The sequence below is a fragment of the Bos javanicus genome, chromosome X (assembly GCF_032452875.1).
Source record: "Bos javanicus breed banteng chromosome X, ARS-OSU_banteng_1.0, whole genome shotgun sequence".
NCBI lineage: Eukaryota > Metazoa > Chordata > Mammalia > Artiodactyla > Bovidae > Bos > Bos javanicus.
This window is the reverse complement of record NC_083897.1, coordinates 76,325,263-76,339,415: the sequence shown is the minus strand read 5'-3', so window position 1 is coordinate 76,339,415 and position 14,153 is coordinate 76,325,263. Positions and strand designations below refer to the sequence as shown.

At 40.2% G+C, this 14,153-nt stretch overlaps 1 protein-coding gene across 1 annotated transcript in view; it reads left to right on the top strand.

The window, feature by feature from the left end:
• Positions 1-7,731: 7,731 nt before the first annotated feature.
• Positions 7,732-14,153, top strand: part of ATP7A (ATPase copper transporting alpha) — a 129,428-nt gene continuing 123,006 nt past the window's right edge. Inside the window, exon 1 of the mRNA XM_061409654.1 lies at positions 7,732-7,966. The gene's annotated coding sequence lies outside the window, so the exon portion shown is untranslated. The remainder of the gene's footprint in view (positions 7,967-14,153) is intronic.

The following is a 14,153-nucleotide window of genomic DNA, read 5'->3' as shown; positions in this document are numbered from 1 at the left end:
CACATGTTGAGTGATATCAATAACCACTTCATATGCATTTGGAGGACACCTACTATCTGCTCAATGCCAGGAAAACTGATGTACTTAAAGACATTCCCTTCTATTTGAAAACTCAGTTTAATACAGTAATTTTGAAAGTGTTGGTATGCTCATGCAGTGATAAGGGAGATTGGGGATGATTCATTTAGAGGTATGAAGTGTTTTAAAATTGAGGGAAAGACCCAGTGACTTAAGGATATAGAAGATCTTGGGGTTCATAACAATAAACTTTACATAAAAAGTAGAGAGCTAATAGACTGATACTCTGATAAAGCTTTCTGGTTTCTGCCTTTCAGTAAGTTTCTTTGAAAGCTTGACACTGTTAATGAGTTACAAACCAACTTGCTAATAATTGGAAGCCCACTTAAAAGCCATCTTAATTTTGTGTAAAGTGAATCAAGATTTTAAATTTGGGTCTGAATTTGTATCTTAATAGTTAAGGCTATGCACACTGACAACTACAAATGATAACCAGGGAGGTAAAGTCCTGAAGTGAATTTTTATGTGGATGGGTGTAGAGGGTCAAGGGCTTCCTTGGTCAACAAAAAAGAATCCACCTGTAATGCAGAAGACACAGGAGATGCAGGTTTGATCCCTGGGTCAGGAACATCCCCTGGAGGAGGAAATGATAACCCACTCCAGTATTCTTACTGGGAAAATCCCACGGATGGTGGAACCTGGTGGGCTGCAGTCCATGGGGGTCACAAAGTGGAATGTGACTGAGCATGCACGCAGAGGGACAAAGAGCGATCCTTTTTGAAATAGTTAAATGTAGGCCTAAGATTTAAATGTATGGGCAGTTTTTAAAAATATTTATTTTTCATTGAAGGATAATTGTATTGATTTCTGCCATACATCAACATGAATCAGCCATGAAAGTGAAAGTGAAGTTGCTCAGTCGTGTCCGACTCTGCGACCCCATGGACTGTAGCCTATCAGGCTCCTCCGTCCATGGGATTTTCCAGGCAAGAGTGCTGGAGTGGATTGCCGTTTCCTTCTCCAGGGCATCTTCTCGACCCAGGAATTGAACCCGGGTCTCCCGCATTGCAGGCAGACGCTTTACTGTTTGAGCCACCAGGGAAGCCATATCCCCTCCCTCTTGAATCTCCCTCCCACCTCCCACACCATCCCATTTCTCTAGGTTGTCACAGAGCACTAGTTTGAGCTCCCAGAGTCATAGAGCAAGTTCCCACTGGCTGGCTATTTTACATATGGTAGTGTATATGTTTCCATGCTACTCTGTCCATTTGTCCCAACGTCTCCTCCTCGCCCCTTGTCCAGAACAGAACACAAGTCTGTTCTCTATGTCTGCATCTCCATTCAGATCAGATCAGATCAGATCAGATCAGTCGCTCAGTCGTGTCCGACTCTTTGCGACCCCATGAATCGCAGCACGCCAGGCCTCCCTGTCCATCACCAACTCCTGGAGTTCACTCAGACACGTCCATCAGGTCAGTGATGCCATCCAGCCATCTCACCTTCTGTCGTCCCCTTCTCCTCCTGCCCCCAATCCCTCCCAGCATCAGAGTCTTTTCCAATGAGTCAACTCCTCGCATGAGGTGGCCAAAGTACTGGAGTTTCAGCTTTAGCATCATTCCTTCCAAAGAAATCCCAGGGCTGATCTCCTTCAGAATGGACTGGTTGGATCTCCTTGCAGTCCAAGGGACTCTCAAGAGTCTTCTCCAACACCACAGTTCAAAAGCATCAATTCTTCGGCGCTCAGCCTTCTTCACAGTCCAACTCTCACATCCATACATGACCACAGGAAAAACCATATCCTTGACTAGATGAACCTTTGTTGGCAAAGTAATGTCTCTGCTTTTGAATATGCTATCTAGGTTGGTCATAACTTTCCTTCCAAGGAGTAAGCGTCTTTTAATTTCATGGCTGCAATAACCTCAGATATGCAGATGACACCACCCTTATGGCAGAAAGTAAAGAGGAACTAAAATGCCTCTTGATGAAAGTGAAAGAGGAGAATGGAAAAGTTGGCTTACAGCTCAACATTCAGAAAACAAAGATCATGGCATCTGGCCCCATCAGTTCATGGGAAGTAGATGGGGAAAGAGTGGAAACAGTGTCAGACTTTATTTTTTTGAGCTCCAGAATCAGTGCAGATGGTGATTGCAGCATGAAATTAAAAGACGTTTACTCCTTGGAAGGAAAGTTATTACCAATCTAGATGACATATTAAAAAAGCAGAGACATTACTTTGCCAACAAAGGTCCATCTAGTCAAGGCTATGGTTTTTCCAGTAGTCATGTATGGATGTGAGTGTTGGACTATACAGAAAGCTGAGCACTGAAGAATTGATGCTTTTGAACTGTGGTGTTGGAGAAGACTCTTGAGAGTCCCTTGGACTGCAAGGAGATCCAACCAATCCATCCTAAAGGAGATCAGTCCTTGGTGTTCATTGGAAAGACTGATGCTGAAGCTGAAACTCCAGTACTTTGGCCACCTCATGTGAAGAGTTGACTCATTGGAAAAGACTCTGATGCTGGGAGGGATTGGGGGCAGGAGGAGAAGGGGACGACAGAGGATGAGATGGCTGGTTGGCATGACTGACTCGATGGACATGAGTTTGAGTGAACTCCGGGAGGCCTGGTGTGCTGAGATTCATGGGGTCGCAAAGAGTCGGACACGACTGAGCAACTGAACTGACTGAACTGAACTGAGGTTCATCCACCTCATTAGAACTGAGTCAAATGTGTTCCTTTTTATGGCTGAGTAATCCTCCATTATACATATATGTACCACAGCTTCTTTATCTGTCTATGGACATCTAGGTTGTGTTCATGTCCTAACTATTGTAAATAGTTCTGTAGTGAACATTGGGCTACATGTGTCTTTTTCAATTGTGGTTTCCTCAGTATATGTTCTGGAGAAGGCAATGGTACCCCACTCCAGTACTCTTGCCTGGAAAATCCCATGGACGGAGGAGCCTGGTAGGCTGCAGTCCATGGGGTCGCTAAGAGTCGGACATGACTGAGTGACTTCACTTTCACTTTCATGCATTGGAGAAGGAAATGGCAACCCACTCCAGTGTTCTTGCCTGGAGAATCCCAGGGACTGGGGAGCCTGGTGAGCTGCCGTCTATGTGGTCGCACAGAGTTGGACATGACTGAAGCGACTTAGCAGCAGCAGCAGTATATGCTCTATTGGCAGTTTTTAAAGTATTGCCTGTCAAGGCTTAATAGGGATTTGAAACAGGATAAAAATTATTATAAACATGTAAATACAGATACTATTTGCCACTTTTACAATTTCACAATAATATTTCCATTTTGTGTACTTAGTTCTGCAACTGTTTAACTTGTTAAGTGGTTCATGATGAAAATATAAATAATCCTGTGATTATTTTCCCCCAACATCTTATGACTGATGTTTAATGAGAGAAAGCAAGAAAAGACCACATGTTGCTTCAAAATTAGCAACACAGAGCCTCTCCCTCTTACTTTCAATATTTATAGTTTAAAAAATTCTAGAATTTGGCTGCTTTTTAAAATGACAGATTCAGGAATAAAAAATACATTTTTTCCTGAAATGCTTTCTGTACCACTTAAATGTAACACTTAAAATGTATTGTTACATTTTAGCCATCTCAATACTGTCTAATCTCAGGGTGATAGATACTCTAATGTTCTTTGCATCTTTGGAGTTCTATAGATTTTTAAAATCTTGGACAAATGAATGAATAAATTGGGAAGTGGTTGAGGGCTTAGAACAGTGATATGAAGGTAGTGTGAGGTGAGATCTCTGTCCCAACTCCAAATAACGCACATGTAAAAATTATGAAACTAAAACATGAATTTAAAAAAGCTATGAAGTAAAAAATTTTGAGCTTTTTGGGGGTATATCTTTCTATTTATTTGTATTTCAAATTTCTTTCATCAGTATCTTAAAGTTTTCAGTGTACAAGGTCTTTCAACTCCTTACTTAAGTTTACTTAAGTGTTTTATATTTTCATGCTATTTTAAATGGGATTTTTAATTCCCTTTTCAGATAGTTTATTGTTTTTCTTTTCTGATTTTTATTACCACAGTTTATTTGCCTTCTTTGAACTTCATATAAATGGAATCACAGTACATGTTCTCTTTTGTTGCTGGCTTCCCTCGTGCAATACAATATTTTTGATATTCATACATGCTATTGCATGTGTCTTAAAATTTTCCTTTTATTGTCTGAATACACCATCATTTATTTATCCATTTTCCTTTTATAGATGTTTGGACTTTTTCCAATTGCTATTATAAATAAAGTCACTAAACATTTTTTGTACAACATTTTGTACATTTTTTTGTGGATATATATTTTTATTAATCTTTGATAAATACTTAAGAATGGGATTGCTGAGTCATATGGTAGGGTATGTTTAATTATATGAAAAATTGCCAAATAGTATTTTTTTTCAAGTCATTTGTACCATTTTTCACACAGTTGGCTGTGTTTTTTGTTTTTAAATTTTATTTATTTATTTTTTAGTTTTGGCTGTGCTGGGTCTTCATTGCTGCTTGGGCTTTTCTGTAGTGGTGCTCAGGTTTTTTCACTGTGGTGGTTTCTCTTGAAGCGGAGCTGGGGCTCTCAGGTGCACAAGCTTCAGTAGTAGCAATGCTTGGGCTTAGTAGTTGTGGTTCCTAGGCTCTAGAACACAGGCTCAAAGGTTGTGGCACACAGGCTTAGTTGCTCTGCAGCATGTTGATCTTCCCAGACCAGGGATCAAACTTGTGTCCCCTGCATTGGCAGGCATATTCTTTTCCACTGAGCCACCAGGGAAGCCCCCAGTTGGCTGTATTTTGATTGTTATTTAATTAAATATACATATCAATTTGGGATGAACTGACATCTTAGCAATATTGAGTCTTCTCATCAATGAACATCATATGTGTCTCCATTCTCATTTTTTTTCTTTCTCTCATAAACGTTTTGTTGTTAATCAATAAATGAGATGATTCATTGTTAAAACATAGAAATGAAACTGATTTTTATAAGTTGATTTTGTAACTTGCAACTGTACTGAATTAGTGACAAAAATACACAATGGGGAATGGATAGTCTCTTGAACAAATGAGACTAGATAGCCACATACAAAAGAATGAACTTGGGCATTTATTTTAACAGCATATAGGGCTTCCCAGGTGGCACAGTGGGAAAGAATCGCCTGCTGGTGCAGGAGACGTGGGTTTGATCCCTTGATCAGGAAGATCCTCTGGAGTACGGAATGGCAACCCACTCCAGTATTCTTGCCTGGAAAATCCCATAGACAGAGGAGTCTGGTGGCCTACAGTCCACAGGGTCTCAAAGAGTCAGATATGACTGAGTGACTGAGAATGCACAGCACACACAAAAATCAACTCAAAATGAATTAAAGACTTAAATGTAATTAACACTTGTAGAAGAAAATATAGGGGGAAAACTGCATGACATTTGTCTTGACAATGATTTTATGGATATGGTACCAAAAGTGTAAGTAACAAAAGCAAAAATGAACACGTTGGACTATATCAAACGAAAAGGTTTCTGCATATCAAAGGAAACAACAGAGTGAAAAGACAATCTAAGGATTGGGAGAAAATATTTGCAAGCTATATATCTCATAAGGGGTTATGCTCCAAAATATATAATGAATTCCCACAACTCCATATTTGGGGGGGGGGGAAGCAATAGCTCTATTTAAAAATGGGCTATAGCCTTGATTAGATATTTCTCAAAGATACACAAATGGCAAACAAATATATGGAAAGACATTCAACATCAGGTAAATGCAAATCAAAACCACAATATCACCTCAAACATGTTAGAATGGCTATGAACAGCAACAACAACAAACCCCCAAAAGACAGCATGTGTTTGCAAGGATGTGGAGAAAGTGGAACCCTTGTATATTGTTGGTGCAAATGCTAAGGAAAACAGTAGGGAAGTTCTTCCAAAAATTAAAAATAGAACTACCATATGATGCCCTGATTCCACTTCTGAGTACTTTTCCAAAAGAATTGAAGAAATAGTAGCACTCCCATGATCACTGCAGCACTATCTGAAACAGCCAGGACGTGGAAAGCACTTAAATGCCCATCAACAGATGAATGACTAAAGGAAAAAAAAAAAAAAAATATATATATATATATATATATACACACACATACATACACACAATGGAATATTATTCAGACTTTAAAAAAGAAGGAAATTCTGCAATATGTGGCAACATAGATGAACTTTTAGAACATTAAGTGAAATAAACCAGTCACAGAAGGACATATACTACTACATGGTTCCACTTAGCTAAGAAACCTGAAATAGTCAAAATCCTACAAGCAGAGACTAGAACGGTTGTTGCCTGGGGCAGAGGGTAAGGGAAATGAGGAGTTGCTAATCAATGGGTATAAGGTTTCAGTTATGCAGGATGAATAAATTCTAAACAACTGCTATACAATCTGCCAGGGAATAAAACAGCTTTTCCTTGAATGCTAACAATCATGTAAGTTCACTGCTGTGTGCTGTGCTTAGTCGCTCAGTCATGTCCAACTCTTTTGCGACCCTATGGATAGCAAGCAGCCCTCCAGGCTCCTCTGTCCATGGGGATTCTCGAGGCAAGACTACTGGAGTGGGTTGCCCTTCCCTCCTCCAGGATATTTTCCCAACCCAGGGAGCGAATCCAGGTCTTCCGCATTGCAGGTGGATTCTTAACCGTCATAACCACCAGGGAAGCCCAAGAATACTGGAGTGGGTAGCCTATCCCTTCTCCAGCAGATCTTCCCGACCCAGGAATCAAACCATGGTCTCCTGTGTTGCCGGAGGATTCTTTACCAGCGGACATACCAGGGAAGCCCACTAGTAAGTTCACTAGTTTCCTCAAAAGGAAATAGTGTGTTCTGGTTCTGTTTCTGGTTTTGCTCCAATGTTTGGGTTTTCTCCGGCCCGCCCAAGACAAACCGATTTCTCCGGAGAGCGAAACCCAAGGCTCTGCCGCCCAGCCTGACTGACTGCATTGGCATGGTGAAAAGCAGAGCAGAATCCACTTACAAGGTTTCTCAGTAGGGTGCTGAGCTGGAACAGATCCCTCCTTGTCCCCCGCATTTGTTTTGCAAGAAAGCTTTAGCTTCCTGGGCCTTACGAGTTCACATACATGTGGTATTCTCACTCAGAATCTGATATCACTCTTTCAAGCCTCAGCCATGGATTTTTTTAAACTTTTGAGGTACATTGTTCACCTTTTTGTTGGAGAAACACGGAAGTGAAGCAAAGCGAATTCCACTTCGCGCAAAGAAAGTGATTTCCCAAGGCCTAACCAGAGCGCGTACAGAGATCATTTCTCAATCGAGGGATAAGTTCATAGTTCTGACATTCACACCCGGGGTTACGCTACACAATCTGACAGGGGCACGTTAATTTCATGCTGTGAAAGGCTGAACTACCCAGAAGAAGATTTATAAGGAAGTCTAAAGTATTTCTTGGCTTCACATTAGGAAACTACGGATTTGGGTGGCGGGAGGGTGTTGTTTTGCCCTTGGCGAAATGGGAAGAGGCCTCTCAGCACCAAGAAGGAAAATTTCCAACCGAAGCTGTGTGTCAGCCTGGGAGCAGCAGGGGGCGGGAGACGCTTGACAGTCCGCTGCGCTTTTCTCCTTTCTCGTGACGCGTCCCTCCACCTCGCTGGCTGCTTCCGGTCGGGGCATCACCCGGAAGTCGAGGGGAGGGAGGGTTGGGTCAAAGCGGCGGCCTGGCGGCGTTGGGTGGAGCAAGAGAAGCAGCTGAGGGAGGAGTTGGGGCTGCCGCCGCAATCGCGGTGGTCTCCGCCGCCGTCGCCATCGCCGCCGGGTCTACGGTGACTTCTGCCGGAGTGTGAGATCGGAGTCCACGCGTGTGGATTTGTTGCCGCCACCGGCTGCGTAGCTCCGGAGGTTTAACCATAGGACAGAGAAAAATACAGGTAAGCCCTGTATCAGTCCCCTTCTATTGGAGGGGTATTCTGTACTGTCTGTCTGTACTACTGAGTGGAACAAGAATATCATTTTAATATGAGGGCGTTTCCAAACTCTCTCTTCTTCACAAGTCAGGTATTTACTACAGTCTTGTTTTACCTCCCCTAGCAGAGCATAGAGGAGGGGAGATTAGGTCCTGACCCCCTGTCGCTTTCTTGTCCCCTCCTGAGGAAGTGTCCTGGTAGTCCATAGCCCATGTTACCTAATTAATTGATGGTACAAGGTCTGTGCACTGTATTGGAAGTCACATGGACTGATCACCGTTAATGAAATAATGTAAAGAAATTGTATATCTTGCTTCTTGTCTCGTTCTGGGAGTATGCACTAAACTGGGAGAAGACTTTTGTTTCCATTTCATTTTGTTCATTCTGCCCCCTTCCCTGTAAAGCTACCCTCCATCCTTATTGTACTCTGTGGCATCTTTGTCTTTGACAATTTTTGTTGTGTATGTTGAGGTTTATCCTAAGCACTAGCAACTCTTCTATCTTTTCACAAGCCTTTTTTTTTTCAGCATCTGATATTTGTTTTAATTACAGCCTCTTCATCTACAGTAGTATGACTTTGTATTGAGAATATGTGCAGAACATTGAATTAAGTAGTATTGAGGTGTGGGGTGTGGTAGGGGTATACACAAGAAACAGGACAAAGTCCCTGGCCTAAAGAGAGTTTACATTCAATTTGAGTTCAAAAAGAGCAAGCAAAAATAACCCCAACATACCACAAGCTTTACTTCTGTGAGAGATCTAAGGCAACAGATTCTTTCTTATAAATTCCTCATTGTAACTGCTTTTATCTACATATTTAAAAATGCATGGCAAACTTTCATCTAGACTTTTGACACCCCAGTGAGTGAAAATTTTCTCTTGCCAGTTGGGAAAGTAAATTGTGAGGAGAGATTTGTCTGTCATGATACAGGCATTGGCATAAATGAGAAAGATATTTGGGGGTTTTGTCTCAAAAGTCCTTCTACTCATCTTTATTTAAGGGAAGTTCACCTTTTAAAGGTTTTACAGTTTTGCTTTTAAACAAATCTTTCTTAGGATATAAATCACAATGAGGGTGCAGGGTGGGAGAGAAACAGATGACAGTTGGCCTATTTCAGTTCAGTTTGTTACCCCAGCAACCATGTGTTTCATTTGTAGATCTGTCTTCAGGTGGCTTTCATATCACTTGTTTACTTAATTGCTGAGATAGTATGGCAGAAATAGTGTCACAATACTTTTCGAATGTGTTGCATTAAAGTGAAAGGGTAAGGTGTTTCTGGTTTCACAAATATGTTCCAGCACTATTAGAAAACTGATTTCATCATCTTTGTGGGCTCAAATGTGTTGATATTGGTAGATTACATCAGTTTTCACAGATACTTCTATCTTTGAAGGAAATGAATATAAAGTAAGCCAATTAACTGTGCTTTGTCCCATGTTGCCCATCTTTTTTTAGAATTATACAACTATGGCTGAAGGATTAAATTTTTTAACCTATTTTTGCTTTATAGTTCTCTAGTGTAGACATTCGGAGAAGGCAATGGCACCCCACTCCAGTACTCTTGCCTGGAAAATCCCATGGACGGAAGAGCCTGGTAGGCTGCAGTCCATGGGGTCACTAAGAGTCGGACACGACTGAGCGACTTCGCTTTCACTTTTCACTTTCATGCATTGGAGAAGGAAATGGCAACCCACTCCAGTGTTCTTGCCTGGAGAATCCCAGGGACAGAGGAGCCTAGTGGGCTGCTGTCTATGGGGTCGCACAGAGTCGGACACGACTGAAGCGACAGCAGCAGCAGCAGCAGCAGCAGTGTAGACATTTGGTTTTCTAGACCTATAATCAGGAGATTTTTCCAGACCTGTAGTCAGGGAAGCATTTTAACAATTTACTAATTGGAATAAATGGGTTATTCCACATCTTACAGAAATTATTTACCTTAGTTAATTTTGTTTCTAAACAGTTAAAGTGTTTTGTTTGATATTGTAATTGCTCCTGATCTGCTTGTGGATTTGATGTCACAACCAAAGCAGATAGGGAGGGAATAATACTGGAATTACTTCCTTCCCCTGATCCCACCTGAGTTTACAGAACACTGTATATTTCTTGAAAATGTGGAGAAAATTGTTTCCCAACTCCTGAATGTTTACTTGAAGCATGCTACCTGCCACTCAGGAGAAAAGGGCATTAAGAGGGCTTCTGTTAAGACCTAAAACACTTATCAACAAAGGTAGAAGAATGGAAAGGAAGAATTTCACAGTGGAGAGCCTGCTGAACAAAATTGTTTGGCATATTTAGGATAAATTTGTAGCTGATCTCTAGGGTCATTAGGATACTAAGAGTTGATATTGAGCTAACCAAAGCTTAGAGAGCTTAGTTGTTAAAGAGTACATGTAATTTCCTTTGTTGATCCTTTCACTTAAAATGGTAGGGAGAAAAGGTGTCTGACTTTTTTGGTAATGATAAAATTATTTAGTCTAAGAATTCTAATTGAACTACTAATCACTAATATAATAGTATTAAAATAGAAAGTATATTGTGTTGATTATTGGTAAGTATATTAATAATATTATTAAAACAGTAATATTAATATTAATTGTTTGTATACAGCTAATTTCATTTTGACCAATAAATGCTTTCCCTTATTTTACTGTTAGTTATTAATATCAATTTTTAGTCCAGATTTATAGCCATAATATCTTGGTAATAATTACTTATCATAGCTGTAAGTACCTTTTTTTTACATATTAGCAATCAAATTGGTGTCGTATGTCATTAAGTATTGTCCATCTAAAGCAAGGTATTTTATCTTGCTCATCTGTTTCTAATTAGGTAATAATAGGAAGGCAATGGCACCCCACTCCAGTACTCTTGCCTGGAAAATCCCATGGATGAAGGAGCCTGGTAGGCTGTAGTCCATGGGGCCACTAAGAGTCAGACACGACTGAGCGACTTCACTTTCACTTTTCACTTTCATGCATTGGAGAAGGAAATGGCAACCCACGCCAGTGTTCTTGCCTGGAGAATCCCAGGGATGGGGGAGCCTGGTGGGCTTCCATCTATGGGGTCGCACAGAGTCAGACATGACTGAATCGACTTAGCAGCAGCAAGATTTATTTTAGTCATAAAAACCTTTGTAACCTTCAGATTGTTTTAAAGCCTTAAATTCATTGTATGATGATAGATAAAGGAATAAATTAATATTTGACTTTGAATGTCACAGTATGATTAAGATTGCCTAATGAGGATGTGAAGAAAAGGAAACCCTCATACACTGTTGGTGGGAATACAAATTTGTACAGCCATTGTGAGAACAGTATAGCAGCTTCTCAAAAAATTAAAAATAGAACTACTATATGACCTGGCAGTTCTACTCCTGGGTATACACCTGAAAAAACCAAAATGACTGATTTGAAAAGATATGTGTACCCCAATGTTTATAATAGCATTGTTTGCAATTGCTGAGATATTGAAGCAGCCTAAGCATCCATCAACAGATAAATGGATAAAGCAACTGCATACACACACACACACACACACACGATAGAATATTACGCATCTATAAAAAAGGATGAAATCCTGCCATTTGCAACAACATAGATGGACTTGGAGGGTATTATGCTAGGTGAAATAAGTCAGACAGAGAAAGACAAATACTGTATGGTATCACTTATATGTGGAGACTGAAAAATACAGCAAACTAGTGAATATAACAAAAAAGAAACAGACTCATAGATAATAGAGAACAAACTAGTGGTTACCAGTGAGAAGAGGGAAGAATGCAGGGGCAAGATACGGGTATGACATTAAGAGTACAAACAATTGCATATGAAATAAAGAAGCTATAAAGGATATATTGTACAACTCAGGAAATATAGCCAATATTTCATAAAAACTATAAAGGAATATAACCTTTAAAAATTGTGAATCACTATATTGTAATACCTGAAACCTACATAATACTGTAAATCAACTGTATCTCAGTAAAAAAAAAAAAAAAAAAAAAAAAGATTGCCTTAGAGTTTGTCCACTTTGTTTATGATAAAACTAACCTGTGAATTCCTGTTTCTTAACTTCAGGGCAAATGATAAGTCATGGGATTTTGAATCTTACTTTTTCTTTCTGTTGTGCATAAGTGATCCCTTCATGGATCACCACCTTGTGGTGGCGAAGGGGCTAACTCATTGAAGCTATGAGTCATGTTCTGCAGGGCCACCTATGATAGATGGGTCATAGTGAAAAGTTCTGATAAAATGGGGTCTACTAGAGAAGGAAATGGCAATCCATTCCAGTATTCTTGCTGTGAGAACCCCATAAACAGTATGAAAAGGCAAAAAGATATATGCCAGAAGCTAAGCTCCCGAGGTTGGAAGGTGTCCAGTATGCTACAGGAAGAGCAGAGGGCAATTACTAATAGCTCCAGAAAGAATGAAGTGGCTGGGCCAAAACGGAAATGACACTTAGTTGTGGATGTGTCTGGTGGTGAAAGTAAAGCCTGATGCTATAAAGAATAAACAATATTGCATAGAAACCTGGAAGATTAGGTCCATGAGTCAAGGTAAGTTGGACATCTTCAAGCAGGAGATGCCAAGAGTGAACATCGACATCTTAGGAATCCGTGAACTAAAATGGATGAGGATGGGTGAATTTAATTCAGATGACCGTTACGTCTACTACTATGGGCAAGAAACCCTTAGAAGAAATTTAGTAGCCCTCATAGTGAGCAGAACAGTCTGAAATGCAGTACTTAAATGCAATCTCCAAAATGATCTTGGTTTGTTTCCAAAGCAAACCAACATCACAGTTATCCAATTCTATGTCCCAACCTCTAATGCCAAAGAAGCTGAAGTTGACTGGTTCTATGAAAACCTACAAGACCTTCTATAACTAACACCCAAAAAAAGATCCTTTTCATCATAGGGGACTGGAATGCAAAAGTAGAAAGTCAAGAGATACCTGGAATAACAGGCAAGTTTGGCCTTGGAGTACAAAGTGAAGCAGGGCAAAGACTAGCAGAGTTTTGTCAAGAGAACACACTGGTCATAGCAAACACTCTTTTGCAGCAACACAAGAGACGATTCTACACACAGATATCACCAAATGGTCAATACTGAAATCAGATTGATTATATTCTTTGTAGCTGAATCTGGAGAAACTCTATACAGTCAGCAAAAACAAGACATGGAGCTGACTGTGGGTCAAATCATGAGCTTCTTATTGCAGAGTTCAGGCTTAAATTGAAGAAAATAGGGAAAACCACTTAACCATTCAGGTATGACCTAAATCAAATCCCTTATGCTTATACAGTAGAGGAGACAAATAGATTCAAGGGATTAGATTTGGTAGGCAAAATCCTGAAGAACTATGGACAGAGATTCATAACACTATACAGAATCAGTGTTCAAAACCATCCCCAAGAAAAAGAAATGCAAGAAGGCAAAGTGGTTGTCTGAGGAGGCTTTACAAATAGCTGAGGAAAGAAGAGAAGCAAAAAGCAAGGGAGAAAGGGAAAGATATACCCAGTTAAATGCAGAGTTCCAGAGAAAAGCAAGGAGAGATAAGAAGCCCTTCTTAAATGAACACTGCAAAGAAATAGAGGAAAATAATAGAATGGGAAAGACTGAAGATCTCCTTAAGAAAATTGGAGATATCAAGGGGACATTTCATGCAAGGATGGGCATTATAAAGATCACAAATGGTTAAGTACCTAGCAGAATCATAAGAGATTAAGAAGAGGTGGCAAGAATACGCAGAAGAACTATACAGAAAACATCTTATTGACCAGGTTGACCACGATGGTTTGGTCACTTGCTTAGAGCCAGACATGCTGGAGTGTGAATTCAGGTGGACCATAGTTAAAATTACTGCAAACAAAGTTGGCAGAATTTTAGCCAAGCTATTTAAAATCCTAAAAGATGATGCTGTGAAAGTGCTGCACTCAGAATGTCAGCAAATTTGGGAAACTCAGCAGGGGCCACAGGACTGGAAAAGGTCAGTTTTCATTCTAATCCCAAAGAAGGGCAATGCCAAAGAATGTTCCAATTATCATACAGTTGTGCCCATTTCGTATGCTAGCAAGGTTATGCTCAAAATCATTCAAGCTAGGCTTCAACAGTAGGTGAACCGAGAACTTTAAAAAATATTTATTTGGCT